This window comes from Sminthopsis crassicaudata, chromosome 4 (genome assembly GCF_048593235.1).
Source record: "Sminthopsis crassicaudata isolate SCR6 chromosome 4, ASM4859323v1, whole genome shotgun sequence".
Taxonomy (NCBI): domain Eukaryota; kingdom Metazoa; phylum Chordata; class Mammalia; order Dasyuromorphia; family Dasyuridae; genus Sminthopsis; species Sminthopsis crassicaudata.
In genome coordinates, this window is record NC_133620.1 from 211,897,377 (window position 1) to 211,920,916 (window position 23,540).

At 33.2% G+C, this 23,540-nt stretch overlaps 1 protein-coding gene across 4 annotated transcripts in view; it reads right to left on the bottom strand.

The window, feature by feature from the left end:
• FUT9 (fucosyltransferase 9) overlaps positions 1-23,540 on the bottom strand; it is a 245,579-nt gene that overhangs the window by 45,735 nt on the left and 176,304 nt on the right. For 2 of the 4 annotated variants that reach the window (XM_074310266.1, XM_074310269.1), the window contains exon 3: positions 7,610-7,721. The exons of 1 other annotated variant lie outside the window; for it this stretch is intronic. The gene's annotated coding sequence lies outside the window, so the exon portion shown is untranslated. Of the gene's footprint in view, positions 1-7,609; positions 7,722-13,707; positions 13,905-23,540 lie in introns of all 4 variants that reach the window. One more of the 4 variants, XM_074310268.1, reaches the window with a different exon arrangement.

Consider the following 23,540-nt stretch of genomic DNA (forward strand, 5'->3'; position numbering starts at 1 on the left):
TCTAAACATGTCATACCTATGATTAGAAAGAAGCCTTTATCAGTTCCCTATTTCCTTTAGGATAAAATGCAAACTCTTCAGCTTAACTTTTAAATCCTTCCAAATTCAGGTCCCGAGTTACCTTTCTAGGATTAATTTGTATTATTTTCTTTCATAAATACTACATTCCCATCATACAGAATGATAATGTATTCTCTGAACCTCAAATTCCTCTACAAGCTATTTGTTTCCATGTTATCCTTTATTCCTAAAATGAACATGCTCTTCTAATCTGAATCTTTAATTTCATTCAAAGTTCAAGTCAGTGGCCAATTCCTCTATTCATCCCTTCTAATTAAAAAAATGCTTGCTGAATTTAAGTAAATTACTTGGCTAAGCTCATATAATTCAGTAGTGGTAGAGTCCTAAACTAGAACTTACATTAAGTGATTTACACATATTAAATGTTTTGAGTCCATAATTTTTTCCCAATCATATTTTATTTTTCTGAATACATGTAAAAATATTTTTCAACATTCATTTTTTTAAGATTTTGTATTCCAAATTTTTTCTTCTTCCTTCCTTTACCAACCCCCTCCCTAAGAGGGCATGAAATCTGATAAAGATCATATAAGTACAATTATTTTAAACATATTTAAACATAAACATATTTCCAGCTTTGTCATGTTGTACAAGAAAAATCAGATCAAAAGGAAAAAAAAAAAACAGAAGGAAAAAGAAAACAACAAAAAAAGGTGAAAATAGTATCCTTTGATCTGCATTCAGTCTCCATAGTTCCCTCTCTGGATGCAGATGTCATTTTCTATTTCATGTTTATTGGAATTGTCTTGAATCACTGCATTGCTGAGAAGAGCTAAATCTATTATAGTTAATCATCACATGATCTTGCTCTTATTGTATATGATGTTCTCCTGGTCCTGTTCACATCACTGTGCATCAGTTCATGTTAAGTCTTTCTGGGTTTTTCTGAACTCAGTCTATTCATCATTTCTTATAGAATTATAATAATCTATTACATTCATATACCACAATATATTCAGCTATTTCCAATTGATGGGCATCCATTCAATTTCCAGTTCCTTGCCATTTCAAGAAGAGCTGCCACAAAATTTTTTCCACATCACTATTTTTTCAAAGCCTTTTTCAAGATCAACTTTGTGAATGATCTAAAAGAGTTACCTTAGTGACCTGAAAAGGGTTGGTGCCTTTTCCATGTAGGAGAAAGTCTGGAGAGATTTTATTGCTTTCCAAAAGACTAAGAAGAAAACATAAAATATAAGTTATCCATAGAATCCCTCTTCTGAAAATGGTTTCCACAGAAGGCTGCTATGATTATAGAGAAATATATATCTGAAAGATGTTAAAACTCCATTCAATTCAAGGATAAGCCACTTTTGAACTCAAAATCCAGAGACAGGTTTTCAAACATGGCTGATATGGGAATTGTTTTGTGGGTATATGAACATATGTTTTGTTTTTCTTTATTTTGTTTTGCTAGTGGAAAGATAAAACAAAAAAAAACAAAAACAAAAAAAAAAACAAAAAAAAAACTTGTTACATGAAAAATAAAATACCTATCAAATAAAAAAAAATACTCTGAAAAATCACAGTGCATGCATGGAATAGATACTTAATATCTAAGTATACATTAAATGAAATTAATTGCTATGTCCATATACTGTGTTCCAAGTAGTATGACTCATAATCAAACTCTTCCTGCTTAAACATAATACAGGAATCCAGGGTGGATTATAGAAAGGGTTATGTAAACTTACAAAGCTGGAAATGATCTAATTTGTATTGTCTGTAGATATGAATAAGTAATAGTAAATGTCTATCAAATAAAGTTCTTCCTTATCAGCATATATTTGAATGGCCCTTTCTGGAGATTCTTGACCCTAATTAGTCTTGTTGTCTGAATCAGTAATAGACGTTTGTCTATTCTAATTTCCATTTCCCATTTTTGTTCCATGGACTCTATCAGATATAGTTTAAGTTTGATCCCTCCAGTGAGAATTGTCTTGTTTTGCCCAAAGATCTATTAAATGAAGTTGATAAGGAATTATAGAGTCATATAACCAGAATGTCCAGTTCTCTCTCATTTCTGATTCATTCTTGCCCTTATGATACTAGTTTGTTGAACTTAGTTGAATTTGATTGATGCTTGATATTTGATTATGTCTTTAAGTGATGAGATTTTGCTTTGTTAATAACAATATTGATAGCTCACATTTACATAATGCTTTAATGTACAGTGAAAAGAGCAATGGACTTTGAGTTGGAAGTCCTGGCTCTCTCACTTAATAGCCCTATAGCCAAGTCACCATCTTCTAGGCTTCAGTTTCTTCTTGGATAAGTTAAAGAACCTCCATGTAGAACCTAGATATTTTTAGTATTTCTCTTGGCTAGAATCACTGTAGTTGACTGAGTACAGGAACCTTATGGTCAAATCTGTGCTTAAAGAAGATTATTTTAGCAGCAGTGGGTAGAGTAGATTAGAGTGGTGATATATCTGAGGCAGGAAGAACAATCAAAAGTTTGTAACAATAATGCAAGTGAGAGGTAGGCCTAAACTAAGTTAGTAGATATATATGTTGAGAGAGGGGCTCAGACATGAGAGGCTGCATGAGATGTTTTAAGGATTTGAAAAGTGATTGAACATGTAAGATGAAGGAGAATGCAAAATTAATAACAATGATAAAAAGTTATGAAACTGGGTGAGTGAAAGGATTGTGATACCTTTAACAGAACTAGGAGTTTGGAAGAGGAAAGACTTTGAGGAAATAGATGAAAAATACAATTTTAGACTTGAAAAGTTTAGAATATCTTTGGGCCATTCAGTTTGAAATTTCCAAGAGGCAAATGATTATGCAAGCCCAAAAAAGAAGTTTGAAAGAGGAAAGACCTTGAGGAAAAAATGTAAAGAGTTCAATTTTGGACAAGCAAAGTTTAGAATATCTTTGGCCCATCCAGTTTGAACTGTTCAATAGGAAAATGATTATGCAAATCCACAAAAGGAATCTGGAAGAAGAAAAATTCTGAGGGAAAATGTAAAGAGCACAATTTTGGCCATGCAAAGTTTAGAATATTTTTGGCCATCCAGTTTGAAATGTCCAATGTGAGTCCAAAAAAGGAAGTAGAAGTTTGTAAGTTACCTTTATACATAAAAATTAAACCCATGAGAAAAGAAAAAGGATTAGGACAGAACCTCCCAAATACAGTTGGGAGGGGGCGGAGGTATGATATGAATGATAAGCTAGCAAAGTAGACTCAAAAGAAAGAGTCAGATGTATAGAGAACTAAGAGTACTGTAACAAAATATCAGAAAGGAGTGAATATCTAGAGGGGGAGAATTGTTAGCACTATCAAACAATGACTACAGGTCAAGATAGATGAAGCCTAAGAAAAGACTATCAGATTTGGCAATTCCAGGACAGTTTTAGCAGTTGCACTTAGAAGTAATGAGGTTAGAGGGCAGACTGCAAAGAATTGAGAAATGAAAGGAGTAGAGGCAGACAGTGAGTGAATGAAAACAAGCTTTCTAAAAATTTTTGTCTCCAAGAAAGAGGGGAGAGAAAAGATATGGAGAAAAAGCTCCATTAAGGTATTTACCTTCCTTCCCAAAGACAACTTCAGAGTGGTTTTTATTCTAGTTTATACAGATAAAACAAGAGGAATATAAATTCAAAGGACCTGAGTATGTGTCCATAGTCACTAAATTAATTTTTTTCTGAGTTTCAATATACTTATCTTCAAAATAAAGGAATTAGACAAATGATTCCTAAGATTGATTCCACCATGAAGTTCTGTTTCTTGGCTTCTTTATGCTGAAATAATAGCTAACATTTTAATGATGTTTACTCTGTGTCAATACATATAAGTTGAGGCTTTTTTCCCCCAAATGAGAACCATTCTTTTAATAAAAGACTGCAATGAAGAGAAGAAGAAAAGAGAGAAGAGAAAGAAAGAAGAAAAGGAAGGAGTAAAGGAATAAAGAGGGGAAAGAAGGAAGGTAAGAAAGAAGGAAAAAAGAAAAAAATCCTAAACAGAAAACAGTGAAAAATTAATTGAGAAGATTTAAAGAATCAAAGATGATAACTCAAGGTGATGTAATTGGTCACTTCACTGATAGTAGTACTTTTTAAATTTACATTTAAATCATGCACACTTTTTGACCTTATTTTGGTGTTAGTGTGAGATCAGGGTGAAACAAGGATGTACATGGTTAATACTATTATTTAATATTGTACTAGAAATTTTAGGTTTAGCCATAAGTAAAGAAAAAGAAATTGAAAGAATTAGAATAGACAATGAAGAAATGAACTATCACTCTTTGCAGATGATATGCTAGTATGGTTAGAAAATACACTAAAGATCAACTAAAAAACTTCTTGAAATAATTAACAACTTTAGCAAAGTTGCAAGATATAAAATTAACCATATACTAAATCTAAAAGCATATTATAGAGCAGTAATCACTAAAACTATTTAGTACTGGTTAAGAAATAGAGTGGTAGATCAGTGGAATAAATGAGGTACATAAGTCATAGTAATAAAAGAATAAAAGAAGTAAGGCATGCACCAACGTTTCACATAACACCAAGATGAGATCAAAATAGGTACATGATTTACCTATAAATGGTGATACCATAAGCAAATGAGTGTAGTAATGTAGAGTAGAGCAACGGATAGTTTTTATCCATCAAATCTATGGAGAAGGGAAGAATTTATGAACAAACAAGAGACAGAGAACATTATGAAATGTGAAATGAATAGTTTGATTATATTAAATTAAAAAGGTTTTGCATAAACAAAACCAATGCAACCAAGATTCCAAGGTTTATAGCCAATGTTTCTGATAAAAGACTCATTTATGTAGAGAACAGAGTCAAATTTATAATAATACAAGTCATTCTCCAATTCATAAATGGTCCAAGAATATGAACAGGCAATTTTCATGTAAAGTAATGCAAGTAAAATATATCTATAGATATTTTAAAATGGTCTAAATCATTATTAATGTGAGAAATGCAAATTAAAATAAGTCTGAAGTTGTAGCACTTCTCAGACTGACTAATATGGCACAAAAGGAAAATGAAAAATGTTGGAGAAGATGTGGGGGAATTGAGAAAGCAATGCATTGTTAGTGGAGTTGTGAACTTATCTATTCAAATCAATTTGGAGCTTTGCCAAAAGGACAATCATACCCTTTAATCCTTTATGTATATCCTTTGACCCAGTAATAGCACTACTAGATCTGTTTCTCAAAAGAGATCATAGAAAAATGAGGAAAGTACCTATATGCATAAGAGTATTTAAAGCATCTGGTGGCAAAACCTGGTGGCAAAGAATAGGGAATTGAGGGAATGCCCATCAATTGGGGAATGGGTAGCAAGTATAAAATACTAATGTGCTATAAGAAATGATGAGTAGGTGGATTTCAGAATAACTAGGAGAAATAATGCTAATTGAAATGAATAGAACCCAGAGAACATTGTAAATAATAATATTGTGTGATAATCAACTATGATTGACTTAGCTCTTTTTGTAATACAATAATCCAAGAAAATTCCAAAAAATTCATAATGGAAAATGCTACTGACATCTAGAAAAAGAACTACAGAGTCTGAATCCATGTCTTAACATTTAATTTTCAGTTTTTATTTTATTTTTTTTGGTGGCTTTTCCCTTTTGTTCTGTTATTTCCTTCACAACATGACTAATGTGGAAATGTTTCCATACTGCACTTGCATAACTGATATCAGTTTACTTGCTATCACGGAGTAAGAAAAGAAAGGGAGTGAGGGGGAAAATTTGGGACTCAAAAATCTTATAAAAATAAATGCTGAAAATTATGTTTACATAAAATTGGAAAGAATACTATTTACCAAACAAACAAACAAACAAAAAGACTGGCCTAGAGTTATCTAAGTCAATGGAGAACTTGAATCCAGTTCTTTCTGACTTTTAGATCATCTCTTAATCCACTATGCTATACTATTTCTCAACAATAGAGAGGTTGCTGAATTAAAAATGAATGAGATTCTTGTGTCTTTGGAAATTTTTCTTTTGTGTTTCTCTGCAGCCAGTGATAGGAGCTATTTTCATCCAGAATTCAAAATTTACCATTTTATTTTCCAGGGACAGATTATCCAATTTATGAATCATCCAAGGAATCATTCTTTTCATTTTTTTCTTACTATTGCTAGATCATTTGTCTACTTTTTAACAACTCTACTAGCAGAAATGCAGCTCTAAAAAAAGAGAAAATTCAAATGTATTCACTTTTTTGGTGTTTAATGATTAAGAGAAAGCTCAAGTCCTTGGGTGAAATTGAGGCAGGATGATTATATTTGTAAACATTACAAAATCTTATGATCCACACTATCTATTAACACGGATCAATAGTTTTTAATAAATGAGTAAGAATGAAAAATCTTGATTCACACTTAGGTTAATTAACATGAATCAATTCATTAGGTCATACATTTTGTTTTTATTTTTCTTATTCACACAATCCAATACTTTAAGAGTATATGAATTCTTTTGGTGTGATCAGAACCTCTACTGATATAGACTGCAACTCCCTTATGTCTTACTAGATTGTATTTAAATTGCTATACCTGAAAAATTAATTTCCCTTCAGCCAGTCTGCCCATGAACCTCTTCAAACTTAGCTGGGCTGGTTCTCATATGACAGATATTCAATCCATTATTGGATTCCCTGAAAGAAAAGGTAACTAAGTGGGCATTTTTTAGTCCCCAGAGCTATATTATGTGGCCATGATGATTGCATAGACTTAACCATTCTCCTTTTGTACTTCATGTTAGGTACTATGCAATTCCTCCATTTTTAAAGACATTCAGGAGCAAAGATATGTTTAATATCTACTTGGTTTACCTTATTTCCTCATATAAATCAGAGGCATTTTGTATGATCTTAGATTTAGATTGAAAAGAACCTCGAAAAATATCTAAGCCAATTATTTCATTTTATAGATAATGAAATCAAGGTGCAGGAAAGTATAAGATCCCTTGACTTGTTCAAGGAAGTATGAAAAGTAAGGTTTGAAAAGGGCCCTCTGACTCCAGAGCCAGTCTTTTTCCAAATGATCTCAGAATTATGATTTTTTTTCTTAGATAAACGGTGTTCATGACCCAGAATGGCATAGATAAGCCAGAAAGATAAAAGAACAATAGCCTTTTATGTTAACCAATGAAGACCTCTTACTAATAGTGTGGATCAAAGACATTATACCTGTGGTGAGGTCATAGCAAAACCAGTCATGAAGTATGCAGAAATTAATGATAACTTTCTCTGTGTCTCCTAGGAATGTTTCATCATCAAAAGAACAAAGGGTTGATTAATGATTTCTTGTCTCTAGTGTCACAGAAGAAGTGATTAAGGAATTAAAGACATTTCTTTTTGTTCCTCTTACAAAATGATTTTCTACTTGACAGAAGTGAATAGCTCCCCTTAGTCACATCATATACTCGAGTAGATTAATATTTTATATCTAATAAAGAGCTACAAAAGAATATTCTGTCTTATCAAATTATTGCTGTAGGTTCCAGATAATAAAAATATCAGATAAAAAGTTTTACTTACATCACACAAGGTGTATTTCAGGAATACCATAAGATTACACTGTAGCAACAATTCTCATGTCCAATCCACCCATTATAGTATGGAGGTAATTAAAAGCAGCCAAGAATTAACCCTGTTCATTAAAATACAAATTAGAAATGGATTAAATGGTTGTAGCTTGTTTTTAGGAACAATGAAGAAAGAATCAAAAGGGAAAAATATTTGAAAGAAATTCTTAACAATGCAAATATTTGTCCCATCAATGTCACACTTTTAAGAAATGGAATTTGGCTTTCAAGTTATTATTATAGCATGATGACACTTAATGACAACTAAACAGTAATGATAGTACTTCAAAAGGAAAATATTAAGGAGAAAAAATGTTAATAACCATTTTAGTAAAGCTTAGTACACACTTGACTCTTAACTCCGACATAGCATTCTGACAAATAATGATTAAAGAAAATGAACTGATTGGCTCTCTAGAGAATAGTGTAATTCAGTCTTACAAAGCACAATCTGAATTCTCACAAGGAAAAATGATACTTAGAAGAATTGGGCTACTCCATGGCACAGTGGATAAAGTACTAAATACTGAACTTGGAATCAAGAAGATATGAATTCAAATATTGTCTCAGACAGTGGTTAAGGAAAGACAGTTGAACTATAAGCATGAAAAAATGCACCTATAGAGGATCACAGAGAGTGGGGGAACTCTGGGTGAGATATAAGACCCTTCAGCCCACAGGGAACCTGCTAACAATGTCTGGTTCAGCTTTCCAAATCCCCTAAGGGCTCTTGGCCTTCCTGAGAAGTCAGGATCAGTGACAACCTGTGTTGTGATTGAAGCAGAGTAATTGAAGCAGATAACTACATACAATAGCAAGTTGTTTATGTGATCCCACATGCTCAGTATAGACTTGGTGCATGCCCAGTGTTTTTGTTACATAAGGATATGAGGACATAAAACGGGGGAAATCCTTGAAATAAAAGGAGTCCATTTTTCCACCATCCTCAGGAGTCCTGCCTTATCATTCCTCCACTAAAACGATATGTTTTAATCACTGCAGTATGGGAGCTCTAGAAAGCATAGTATGTTTTGTCACCCCAACTTGGGGGCTCTAGAAAGCAGGACGCAATATTTTAATACATCCCAGCTGAAGAAAGCAATAGTACGTTTTGTCACTCCAACTTTGGTGCTCTAGAAAGCAGGAAACAATATGCACCAATCACTAAAAACTAGAGAAATACAAATAAGGATTGCAAAGTTATACATCATACCTATCAGATTAGAAAGTTGGCAAAAAAGAAAAATGACAAATAGAAATACTAGAGAGGATATAGAAAAACAGGCACATTGATTCATCCATTGTAAGTGTAACTGTGAAATAGTTCAACCATTCTGGAAAGCAATTTTAAATAATACCCAAAGATTTACTAACATGCTACTTCTTGACTCATCTATAACACTAGGCCTACAGCTCCCAAAAGTTCTATATATATATTTATATACAGAGAAAAAAAGTATAGCAGCTTTAATGTACTAAAAAAGAAACAGAAATTAAGGGGGTACTTCATCAATTAGGAAAAATCTGAACACATTATAGTATATGTAATGATAATTATTGATAATCATGTAATGGAATATTATTGTGATATAATAAATGAAGAAATACTTTAAGAAAAATCTGGGAACACTTATATATGGCTTAATTTAGAGTTAGAAGCTAGTGGAACCAGGAGAACAATTTATATAGCATAAAGATTATAAAAACACATAAATTTGTTGTTCAGTGATGAAGAGAGGATAGTGGGAACTGAGTGTGAACCACAACATAGCATTCTCATTCTTTCTGTTGTTGTATGCTTGCATTTTGTTTCTTATTTTTTTTCTTCCTTCTTGATCCTATTTTTCTTCTGCAGCAAGATAACTGTATAAATATGTATACCTATATTTGATTTAGCATATATTTTAACATATTTAACATATATTGGACTACCTGCTATCTAGGGGAGGGGATAGGGGAAGGAAGGGACAATTTGGAACAGACGGCTTTGCAAAGGTCAATGTTGAAAAATTACCCATGCACATGTTTTGTAAATTAAAAGCTTTAATAAAAAAAAAATATTTTAAATGAATAAATGGAAAAAAACCCACACAATTTTGAAAGACTTAAGAAATGTTATCAATACAATGATCCATGATTCCAAAGTGTTAGGAGTCTTACAAGATATTTATGCACTTAGTTCACACCTTTAAAGGAGTTCACTCACACCTTTAGCAGAATGAAATCTAAGGCTTAGGATATAAACAATATGAAAGTTTTTTTAATTATCATTTCTTTATTATAAGAATTTAGCTTTTCTTTTTTTTTTTCCTCAGTAGGAGTGAGATTAAGATAAACTAATTATTATTAATTTCAAAAATTAAATTAGGTAAAATAAAATAAAAAATCCTGCCTTGGGCACTTACTACCTGGAAGTCACTTGACCTTTCTCAGCTTAATTTATTGTTCTGTAAAACAGGGATAATAATAGTACCTACTTCCCAGAGTTTCTGTAAGTATAAGCAAATGCAATGTGTCTGTCTAACGTTAAATCTTCATATAAGTGCTACCTAATGATATATTTATCAGAATGGTTTCTAATATAAACCCATAATGCCAGAACTGAAAAATGCCTATTAAGTAATGGACTGATTTTCTGTTGTGGGAAACATGTCTAGGACAAATGTTAATTATCAAAAAAAAAAAAAAAAAAAAAAAAAAAAAAAAACAAACCCTATCATTTATGATTTTGAAGTAGGTTCTTAGGATTAACTGCTCAATTCTAATTAATGCAACTGATTCTTAAACACAATATCTTCACATGAGTTTAAAATTTTATCATACTCTGGAATATTTTTTCCTAAACATAGTTGATTTTTAACATGTTATAATTTTTGAAGAATGTTTCCAAAATCCTCCTATAAAGTCTTGCTTGGTCACCTCATAGTTCTTAAACTCTGAGTCCAAGCTTCTCCAGGTCATAAAAGTTATGGGAACCTGTCAATTATTTGGCTTCTTAGCAAATCAGCTGTCTGTCATCCAACTAGCTTGGCTATGTGAATAAATACTTATAAACATAACGTTCCAAAATGTACTCTATTCATTTTATGACACTGTCTCTATAAGAAGTAGGGCTGTGAGATAAACTGGTGACGGCTCCAGCTATAATGAAATCATGGATCCTGGAAATATTGTAGAAAGTTTCCCAAAACAGGCTATTCTTTACAACTGACAGAATTCCCCCAAAGCCTCACACATAATTTCACATGGATTCAAAGTATTCCAAGTATAATCATTAATGAAGACAGTTTTGAAAGACATAAGTTTGAGGAATGTGAGTTAGAGTTGGAGAAAAAAAAAAGGCAGAGGTAGAAGATCTTAAAGTGACTCCTACATCCTTATATCCTTAGACAAATCCATTTTATACTATACATCATAATTTTCTCTGGATAGAAGGTAAGCTCCTTTTTCCTTATATCTACAGTACTTGGAAAGAGTAGGTAATTAATAAATATTTGTGGAATGGATGTATGAGTAAATGAACCATATTTATTTAGAATAACTGAAGGAACAAAAACTCAATGTCTTTCTCCTGTAAGGGTTGCCTCAGAATTCTACTTTTGGGATCTGACTCTACCTTGGGAAAATCATTTTATTTTTTCAGGTCTCAGTTTCTTCTTTTGTAAGAGAAGAAAGTTCAACTAAAGTTCCTTTCAATTTAAATATTCTATGGTTTTTAAATCTTGACACTATTTTCATGGGGGAAATCTAATTATTCTCATTATCTAAGAATACCTAAGAATGACAATGAAAATTTATTAACAGCACCACACATGATGAAGTTACAAGAAAACTGACTATTTCCGTGCAAAGGACATAATAGTGGGAATCAGAGGATCCAAGTTAAAATCCTCTGTCTGCCACTTATTACATGAGTCTTGGGCATGTTAAGTTCCCAGGCTTCACTTTGCTTGGGAAATAATAATATTGGACCAGATAAATTCTAAGGTCTCTTTTAGACTCTGTGAACTTTAGAAGCTTCTCAGAACACCTGATTTTAATTTTCCTCTTATAAGATTATTGTGTTAGAGATGGGAGAAACCTTAGAGATGAGATCTAGTCCAACTGCTTCCCACTCCTCTTTATGGATGAGGAAGTAGAAAGGTTGCATGACTTGCCACTGGAAGTAATAATAATAAGTAACATCTAAAAACAGGTCCTTGGATACCAGGTACACCATATTCTCTTTCCTTCTTTCCCTTTATCCTCCTTCCCACCTACATGGATAACTTATATAGTTGCTTTGAAGCAAAGGGATGAGGCAAAACATTTTTTTAAAAATAGAAAAACAATTTTTAATAAAGACTGAGAAGAGAGAACACCAAGTGGTATTATTATCAAGCATACCTTTCATACCCATTATTCTGTATAATGAAAACATAATAGTACTTTACATTTATAGACAATTTTATATATTCAAGGTATTATTAGCATACTAAATAATTTTCTGATCAGATTTTTTGAAGAAGCAATATTTCACAGGAGATGTAACACTGAATAGCCAGCAGATTCGGTTTTATTTTTCTTCATTGCTAATTGTAGGATCTTGGATAAGTCTCATCTCCAGTCTGAAAACTTGCAGAAACAAGCTTACATTTCCAAAAGTAAATTCATAGTCTCTCTGTCCTTCACTCCCAGTTTTCTCCTCTCACTTTCTTCCCTTTTACTATTCAGAATACCACCAACCTCCCAATCTCTCAAGCAAGGTATCATTCCCCAAGTCCAATCTTGCAAAGACATGGAATTTCTACTTTTCTATCTGCCTCTTTCTCTCCTTCAACACGAGTACCACCTTAGTGTAAGTCCTTAAACAAGACTGTTATAATAGCTTATTAGTTGATCCTTCCACTTAAGCCTTTCTCTACTCCAGTCCATTTTCTACTCACTGCTCAAATTGATTTTCCTCAAGTACAGATCATGTCACCTGGTTGCAGCTGTCTTGATTGAGAGCTATACATTTTTGCAAGTGTGATCAGCAGGCAATCCCCAATCACTATTCAGAGAAGCAGCTTATGGGCTTTGCATATGTATGCTATCTGCCAATGAGAGAAGAGTCTTACATGGGAGAGGCCCTGTCAAGGCATCCCAGCTTACAAGCAACTGCACTGTGACCCTCAGACTGAACCTTTCCCAGTCATGCATCACTGCTCCTTGCTCAACAAGGGCATTTCTGCTATGTGGCAGAAAACTTATTTGTACACCAAAGGTAGAGGTGGCCCCTATACTCTGTATTGGTGGGTTCCATACTCTAGCATCACCTCCTTCCACCCCCACCTTCCCCTTTTCAGTAAATTTCAGTGGCTCCTGATTTGCCTTCAGGATCAAACATAAAATTCTGTGCTTGGCTTTTAAAGTACTTAAAAACCTAGTGTATTCCTACCTTTTTAGTCTTTTTACACCATATTCCTCTTCAAGTGCTCCCAGATCCAGTGGATTGCCTGCTGTTTGTCAAACTGGACACTCCCTCCTGAATCCCAAGCTTTTTCAATAGCTTTACCCCATTCTTAGAATTCTCACCCATCTTATCTCTAACCCCAGGCTACTTTCAAGTTTCACCTAAAATTCTACCTTTAGCTAGAAGCCTTTTCCAGTCTTATTCCAATTCCCAGTAACTCTACAAAACACCTTGTTTATACATAGTTATCAACATGTGGTCTCACCTTAAGATTGTGAGCTCCTAGAGAGCTACACTAAAATGCATACTAATTGGCTAACCTTTGTAGGGGGGAGAAAAAATGCATATAAAAAGGTTTCATCATCTCAGCAGATCCAACTAGCAATCTGTCAGGGAATAAAAGTTGGAAGCTAGAAAGACAAAATCAATTTCTTTCCCAGAGGTCTTTATGCTCTGTCTTATGTTTCCCTTTCTGCTCTTTTTTAGTTTCTTTTTTGTTGTTTCATTTTATTTTTGAAATGTCTATTTCTCTGTGTCATCCCAGTTGTACCCAAGTAATTATCCTTTCTATTAAACTAGGAGTTTTCCAAACTTCTAACCTCTTCCATGACTCTTACCTTTTAACATGATAAAGTGAAAATACTGTTTTCTCAGGAATCAGAATAGTCCAATACTATCTGTGATGTTTACTAGATGAGCGCTGTGTGACCTCAGGCAAATTAAATCATTCTCTTGGAACTCAAATTTCCTCCATAAAATGAATGGGTTGGATAAGATGATGTCTGAGGTCCCTTTTATATCTAACTATAGGAACCTAAGAAAAGACATGAGAGAAAATGTTTTAATTTTGATCCCTTTGTTCTCCTTTACATACTCCTTTAAAGCATGTTAAGCTTACTTGTTTCTCATTTCTTCCTGACTTTTCTCAGTTGGTTTTTTCCTAGTGATTCCGGATACAGCTTATTGTCATATAGTTATAACCCCCATTAGACTGTAAACTCCTAGAAAGCATAGAGCATCATTTATTTTTCTTTATAACTACAATTTAGTATAGTATCTGACACTAAACAAAACAATATAATAAACACATGATATAAAAATATAACAAAATATTTATAAATTTATTGAGTATATTGGATATCCCATGCCTCTTTCTAAGGAGAGCTAGGAGGAAATATATATGGAAGAAGTCCTTTTTAAATTCTCCATCTGAAGCTACTGTCAACTTTCTGAATTTTTTTCCTTTCATTTCTAATTTTACTCAGAATAAATCACCACATATAGCTTTTATTCTTTTTTTGATTGGTTTCCATTGATCCCACAAAAACAGGCTGGTTAGAGAAGAAAACAATTGTAACTCTTGTACCCTTTTCCCCATGTTTTACTTGTAAATCTGAAGTGAAAAAAATCAAATTCATATAATATGAAAGAAATATTGTTATGCTACAATGAACATTGGCTCTCAAAAAAGGAGACCGGATTTAAATGCTACTGCAGGTACTTACATGAATAATCTTAGGAATGTTATATAACTTTTCTAAGCCTCAGTTTCTTCATGTGTAAAATGAGGGGTGGGACTAAATGGTTTCCAAGGGCTCTTTCTGCTCTAGATCTATGATCCTAATGTTCAGCTGAGTTTCTTTTCATAAAAAGTAGCCTCATATTATTTAGTGCCTCTAATGACATGTACCTTAATACTGGTGTCTTCCCTCCATTGATTACCTCAAATTGATCCTGTATATTTTTTTCTTTATATAATTGTTTGCTTGTTTTCTTCCCAACTGGACTGTTAGCTTTTTGTGATCAAGGTCTATGTTTTGCCATTCTTTGTATTTCCAGTACTTAGCATAATACCTAGCATAAAGCAGATGCTAATAAATGCTTGCTGTCTCTCACACATTTTTAATCATTTAAATTATTTCATAGACTTATAGATGTAGAGCTGGTGGAGGCTATTTGGTTCAACTCCTTTATTTTACAAGTGAGTTGTAAGACCAGTGAGACCACAGATTTTAAATGTCTTGGCCAAGATCGCAGTGGGAAGTTGAAGCAGGATTTGAATCCAGGACCTACCTATGAGTTTAAAATGCACTACTCTTTCACTGCTCTATAAAGTTCCCCCCAAAATATTTTAAATCAATAAGAAGGGCCTTGTGTAGATTCTTGATCTTTTCACCCCAAGCCAAACAAACAAACAAACAAAAAGAAAAAAACCCATAACATTAAATTAAATTCCAATATAATAAAGCCCAGCACTGTATTGAGATTCTTGAATTATTTGCTGGTAGGGAAGGACAATTATTCATCCTGGAATAAGCCAAAGAAAGGCAGTAATGACTTCCAAGAACTTTTATATCCACTTGAAAAGAAGAAATTCATCAGTCCCACCAAAGTAAGAGAAATATCTTTGGAAGCAATTATGGCTTTCCTGTGCAATCAGGCACCTTAGCTGCTGCCACAAAACCCTAAATTAAAAGTTAAGAGACAGCCAGGTTTTATAGCCTCTAGAGGGTTACAAAAAAGAAAAAAAGAAAAAAAAAAGATAGATTGCAACAATAAAATCTTGGGCATGAAGTTAAGGAAGTCCATCAAAATAGAAAAGAGAAAAGAATGGAGATTTCTAACATTCAATCACTTGAAACTAGGAAAGAGCTTCAGAACTATCATCCTGAATTATTTGAATAGGCTTTTTTTTTTCTCCCTTCACTAATTCTGGAAAGTGCTATGTCTACAGGAATGAAGTCTCTCCTCTGAAACTGCCACAGTTGGCAGGTCTTCAGGTCCTCAATGTCTCTCTCTTAGCCTAAATCAAAAGCTTCCCAGAGGAGGGTCTCCTTGCCTCCGAATTCATCCTGAGGTTGTTGTTCGTGCTTCTTTCTCAAAGAGGACCATAACATCAGAAAGGTGATGCTTTGACATGCAAATAAATTAAATTTAAGTGAGGGATGGCTGGGCAACTATCTGGGTCCAGTGGCTAAATATAGATCTGGATAAATGGAGATAGCTCTGGATATGCCTTTTTTAAGCTAAGGTTTTCAACAGGTCTCAGTTTGACCAAGTTTGCAACCACTCAGTGAGTAAGGTTAAGGAGCAATTGAGACAAAGAATCTTCTCTTTCACCTAATCCAAAAAAGTCCTTGCTTCAGACTTTACCCGACTCTATGATATCCCCAATTGAGATTCTAAAGGAATTTTCTTAAAGTCTAAGTCTCACCTTGTCTTCCATCATTTATTTTCTCCCTCCTCCCCAAACTCCAATGACTCCCTATTATCTCTCAGATAAAATATAAAATCTTCTGTTTGGCTTTTATATTACTTCATAATCAGGCTCCTTCTTTTCCCAATACTTTTAACTTAATTCTCTTCTTCATTCTTTTGTTCTTCAGATGTATCTGATTATTTGTGACCCCATTTGAGATTTTTTTTGGGGGGGAGAAAGATACAGGATTTGCTGTTTACTTTTCCAGTTCATTTTTTAAAAGATGAGGAAACGGAGGCAAAAAAGGTTACACTGAAGTAAACTGCCAGGGTTACACAGTAAGTATCTGAGGATAGATTTTAACTCAGGAAGATGAATCTTTGAGTGTCTAGGCTTGATACACTATCCATTACACCCCTCAACTGCTCATCTACATTCCTTGTCATGCAATAAAATTAGTTTCCTTCTATATCTCACATAAGATGCTCCAGCTCCTGGCTACATTTTAACCAGATATCTCTCATACTGGAACACTTTCTTTCCTTGTATTTGCCTCTTTGTGATCATGATGATTGTATACAACTAACCAACAAACAACTCACATAACTGTTTGCATTTTGTTTTCTGTATTAGAATATTAACTTCTAAAGGACAGGCAATCATTTTGCCATTTTTTTCTGTAGTGTCAGATGACACATAATAAGCATTTAGACATGCTTATTGACTGACTATAAGGTTTGGCAAAAAATGTTTTGTTTGGTTTTGTCTATGGCAATACCATATCCCAGTTACTCAGGTTTTATAACCTTGCAGTTAATGTGGTCTCCTGCTTTTTTACTCACATATTTGTGAAATTGATTCTAATTCCACAATATCTCTTGCATTAACACGCATTCCACTTTTTTCACACTAAAGCAAATGTTAAACTTAGGAGTGAATCTCTAAGCTCCATCATAGTACTAAATTCTATGATTTTATTTCAACATGTTCCAAATCCATCTTCCTTTCTCACCTATGTTCTCTCCCATCTATGTTCCATGCAGCTGCATGAAGAATCTATCTGAAACATCACTCAACAATTAACTTATTTGTTAAGCTCACATTACATACAGGTTATTGTGCTATGTTCTAGGGACACAGAAAGACAAATAAGAGAGTTGTTGCCCTCAAGAAGCTTACACTCTAATGAAGGACACAGCACATGTCTCTACATGAATGAAGTCTATATGAATGATGATCTAGAAAGGGAACTTTGCTCCAAAGATTCTATGATGCTTTTTTTTTTTTGGCAATGGATTTGTTTGGCAATCTTGTGAAGTCTTTGGACTCTTTCTCAGAATGTTTTAAATATATGTTTTAAATATATAACATAAAACTCCTAAGATCATATAGGTAATTGATTTATTAAAATAAAGATATAATGTTTCTATCTATTGCCCTCCAAGATCCTAAGTGCTAGGCTATCACTGAGATTAGGAATAGAGGCATAGAGTGACCAGTTATTATACTCTTTCCAATATCAATGAATGACAGTAATGATAAATATTTTTCTTAGAGAAATAGAAAAAGCACTGTTCTACTAAAAATATGTTTAGTGGATCTTTATATCTCAGATTAAGTATGTCTATCTCTTTCAAAGAAATAATGTAAGGTAATGGAGAGAGGATTGACTTGAGAGTCAGAAAGTCTGGCTACAAGGCCCAGAATAAGGATTATTTCCTCCATAAAACCTTTCTTAATGAAAATGAGCTTTTCCCTTTTTGATTCCTCATATCTCTTCGCTTAGACCCATGGTCCTTCCTCACACTATGTTTATTGTTACATATCTTTCCTAATTTTTCATCTCTCCAGACCATTTGATTATAAGCTTGAGAACATATAAATTTTAAAATACATATTATATATATATACATATATATACATATATATATATATATACACACACATGTATGTATGTATGTATAAAATAAATTTTGCTTTAATAGTCATGTCTGACTTCTATTACCCCTTTGGAATTTTATTGGAAAAGATAATGGAGTGATTTGCTATTTCCTTCTCTAGCTCATTTTACATATGAGAAACTGAGGTAAAAAGAGTTAAGTGATCTGCCTAGAATCACACAATTAATAAGTGTCTGAAGCCACAACTGATGTCAAGATATCTTCCTGACTCCAAACTAGATACTCTATCCATTGTACCAACTAGATGTGTGTGTATATGTATATATAATATCTATTTTTGTAATCTCATTCAAAAGTTTAATGCTTTCCCACATTAGGCACTCGAGGTATGTTTATTGAATTAATATTTCTAGATAGATAGGTTACAATGGCTAAGCAATCCTCAATTATTTCATTCTTGAGAAGTGCTCATTTCTATTCATTGATGTTCATTTCTTTGTATAAAGGACAGCATGTGGTGTGGGTGGTGTGAGCTGGAAAGTGTTTAACAACTAACTTTCTGAAAAAAATTATGTAAGATTTATTTTAATTTTAATGTGTTCTATTAATATTTCTTGGTAACTTTCTTAAGTTTATACAATCAGCAAAACAATAAATAAAACCCTGATTGGTAGTATTTGCTAATTTTCAAGCAAATGCTTGCACTGCAAATTCAACAATTGCCTTGTGAGCTGGTACCAACTGGCACTGCATTGATAATACATGCATAATTCAGAAAGGCAAAATATCTCTCTTCTTGAAATTATTATGTGGTATGAAGAAAGTAGGAAAATGAATGTGAAAGGGAAATCACTGATTTGAATTTTGCTTAGAACATTCTTCAAAGAATCAAATGATTTGGGCATCTAAAAACAATTTACCTTCTGTATACCCACAATTAAAATGTTTTTTCCCCCTTAATTATATGTTTAATTTAGGGCAAAAACAGGTTAAAAATCTGAATTATCTACCTGTGGTAGGAGGAGTATGTTTTATCTAGACTGGGCTGGTTTCTTTCTTTACTTCCTCTAGAAGTAGAGGAGGATGTGTCCTTGGGATTTGGTTATTCTTGGAGACTAGGGTTTAAAATAATGACACTACTTTTTGATCACCTGAGGGAATTAAAAAAAAGGCCCAGCCAATGAAGAGTCAGGGCTCTGAAGGTTTGGTGGAATATTTACTACTAAGCAAGTCTAACAAGAACTTCCTCATTGGACATGATGTTATCATAGATATAGAGATAGAAGAGTCTTGATAACATGAGTAAATGTTGTGTTCTGACTGATATTATCATGTGTGAGTAAATTTCTAGCAAGATGATGAGGTAAATAATAGTGATGGCCCTGAAGTCAGGAAGATTTTATTCGTTTCCTCATTTGTAAAATGGGTTGGAGAAGGAAATGGCAACCACTCCAGTAACTTTGCCAAGAAAATCCCAAATGGTATCATGAAGTGCTTGATCTGACTTAAATGACTAAATAATTTTTTCTTCATTAAATATTTTATGGGCCATGTGTATATAACTGTGTTCTAATACTGAGCCTGAGACATTGGACCAGCCTAGATAGGATGAACACTATAGATTGTGAAAACACTCCAAAAAAATTTAAGGAGATTGAGTTTAGGATTTGCATTACTTTGAATTACTTCACTTTGAGAATAGGGAGTAGAATTAGTTCACCATTCTTTACTTCTTTCCATTTCCTTCAGGATATCCTTCCGAGGTACATGATCAAGATGAACAACATGGCAATTTGAAAGTGTTTTGAACATCAATTTGGAAAGCAAATGTAGAAGTAAATGTGGTATCAAATAGGTTAATGATCTAAATAAAGCTAACAGTTTCACTTTAACCCATTATGGCTTCTTACATTGAAGACTAACACTGGAATTTAAGGTTCATAAAACAAGCACTATAGGGGATTCAACTGAGGAAATTTCCAATCCCCAAATCCAGAAATAAAAGATAAAAACAACACAGTTGCTCCTCAAAGAGAATCAGAAATTCAAGCATTTCTATCTGAAGAAGATAACAAAGCAGTGAGAAGGACAAGGAGAAAAACAGAATTGCATGACATTGAGTGACATATTTCAATTAGCTGTTGGCCATGACTAAGCAAAGGAAATCCATCTTAGAAAAGCAATACATTAAAATGCAAATGTAACACAAAAAGAGTTCATCCCATACCTCCAAACAAATCTAAAAATAAAACATAGTTGTCAATATTAATAGGTCAGAAATGAAGAAGGTTTTAGGGGAAATTAGAATCTAGATATAAATTAGATCTGAGTTCATAGAATTCACCATAAACTCACTCCCTTAAGAAGAAAGTCTGTATGCCTAAGAAAAAACTAAGCAAAACACTTAGTAAGCATTACAGATATCATATAGTCATATTGAGGCAATACAGTTTTCAGAAGACAAAAAGTACAATTTTTTTTTTATTTTCTTGTTTGAATTAAACCTGATTTCCTTGACTTTTCTATGCATGATCCTACCTGACTCCTCCATACAATCAGAAAACCCAAATCATGTATCATTGGTTTTAATCCTAACTTAATGTTTAAGATGGATATTCTTTATGAAAACCATGCTATTATAGAACTTGCAGAGGCTATCCTGAGTTCTCAAAGACCATTTCAGTGGAACACAAACTTGTGGCTAACAACAATGAATTTATATGCTGCTTTATTGAAAAGCAGTCTAAGTTTATAGGAACTTATCTTAGAAAGGATGGTTCATTATGATCCATCTCTTAAATGCTGCAGAGTTGTGATTATATTGCTTCAGGGAATACCCAGACTAATGAAATCTCTCTGACTCTCTCTCTCTTATTAAGTACCTACTAGTCACTGAGATACAGAAACAAACAAAAATGCCACCACTACCACCATAACACCCCAAATCCCTTTCTTCAAGTAGATATTACTTTAGTGTATAGATAGGCAAACAAATGTATTTTAAAAGGAGGTAGCTTTGGGGATATTCTAGAACACATACTAAAGTAAATATTTTTAAAAAGTCAGGTTTCTAGTGTTCTGCCAGTATTTTACTGAAAAATTCCAAATTGATTTCTTTCCATTAATTGGGTCTCTGTTCTTTACTGCCTAGATTACTCATGAAATAGTACAGTTTATCTTAATTTTCCATCTGATTTTTTACTTGACCCATTCTCAAGTTCTGGAAATTTTTTTAAATAAGCTTTTTATTACTTTTATTGAAGATATGAAAGTAGCAACTAATATGATAAGCATATGTTATGCACCTATCAATTAATTTGGCATTGATTTTCACTTGTTTTGTGCAATTGTCAATCTGTGAGGCAGAGCTCAGGTTTTTCCTGAACCATATTAATTTGTATGTGTTATATATATATATATCTACATGTACATTCAAACATTCACTTCTCTCTCCTCCTGTTACTTATAGATACATAGCAACTTAGACTGGGAAACAGCTTAGAATTACATAGTTCAATTTCTTTATTTTCACACATGAGGTAATTGATCAAAAATCATTTATTACCAGCTTACTATGGGCCAGGCATAGTGGAAAAATAGAAAAAAGAGCAAAACAATCCATAATAGCTGAGGACCTTACATTCCAAAAGGGATATCCTATACCAGGATATACAGAATAAATAACCAGTGAATAAATCAAAATAAATATGAAGTAGTTATACATGAGATTATTTGCAAAAGTGGAGTCAATCTCAAGTCTGGAGTCAATCTCAAATTTGTGCTCTCTTTTTATGTCTTTCTTTTGTGGGGTTATGCTTATCTTTTACAGTCAAATATTTGTAAAACTAAGAAGCAGAACATTTATCATTTGGCTAAATATTCACACAGCAATTTACCATGGTAACTTGTAATTTTAAAGGCAGAGTAAACAGAGGACAAATATACTGGCGTATTTAAATAAATGTGTATTTAGCTTTTTCCATATAGTAGCAATAGGTAGGTAGAAATTTGTTGAAAGTAGAATTTGGATGAAGGAATGATTAGTTCATGAGCCTAGTCTCAAGTTTAGATTTCATCATGGTGACTTCTGAAAATCAGTATAGCTTCTATAATCATTTTCTGCAAAAAGATGGCTCTAGTGTCAATTCCAATTTGCAACAATCAGTCAATCAACAATTATTGAGTGCCTTCTATGTATCACTGTGTTAAGTGCAGGGGATAGAAAAAAAAAGCCAAAAATAATGATTTTGTTTTGAGATTCTACATTTTAATGAAAGAGACAACATGCAAATGCTGATATAGATAAAAAGTAAATATAGACTAGATGGAAGGTAATTTCAGGCCCTATGAAGCTGCAAGGGAAGAGAGGATAAAGCATCAGCCTTGGAATCAGGAAGCCCTTAGTTCAATTCCAGTCTCAAACACTTACTAGTTGTGTGATCCTGGACAAGTCACTTAAATCTAATTACCTGTACTGTAGAATATCTCTTTCACCTGACCAATATCTCCATTTTTGGACTTTCATGATATGGTTCTATTCTGTTTCCCTTTCCATTTTCTTTATTGCTCCTTCTTAATTTCCTTTTTTGGGTCACCATCCGTCTTCCATTCCCTCGGTGTGGATATTCCCCCAGTTCTGCCCTGAATCATGTTTTCTTCTTTATCTTGGATATTTTATCAACTCCTACATACTTTTCTACTTATCAATTGTATCCTATGCATTCAATTGTTATCGCTATACAGAGATGACATCTATACAGTCAGATCAAATCTCTCTGCTGAATACCATGTTTTCATTTACTGTTGTCTACTGAGTATCTCCAGTGTTTTGGAGATTCATTATCTTGTCCCTCTAAAAATTACCTGTACTCCAAATATCCCTATTTCCAGGCATGTTGCCTTTATCTTTTATGCCTTAGCCATTTTCTGTAAATGATCTCTAGTGAATTGAAAGCCTAACTGGAAGTCTGTATCCTTAAAATACCATCCTTCTGCTAGAAACTCAGGTACATAATCTCATCATCATCTTAGATCCATACTCTCATAGTATATGGAAAGGTTTTTTGTTTGTTTGTTTGTTTTCATATCTAATAGTTTTTATTTACCAGATATTTGCATGGGTGATTTTACAACATTGACAATTGCCAAACCATTTGTTCCAATTTTCCCCTCCCCCCCCAGGTGGCAGGTTGACCAATACATGTTAAATATGTTAGAGTATAAATTAAATACAATATATGTATACATGACCAAACAGTTGTTTTGCTAAACAAAAAGAATCAGACTTTGAAATAGTGTACATTTAGCCTGTAAAGGAAATCAAAAATGCAGGTGAACAAAATTAGAGGGA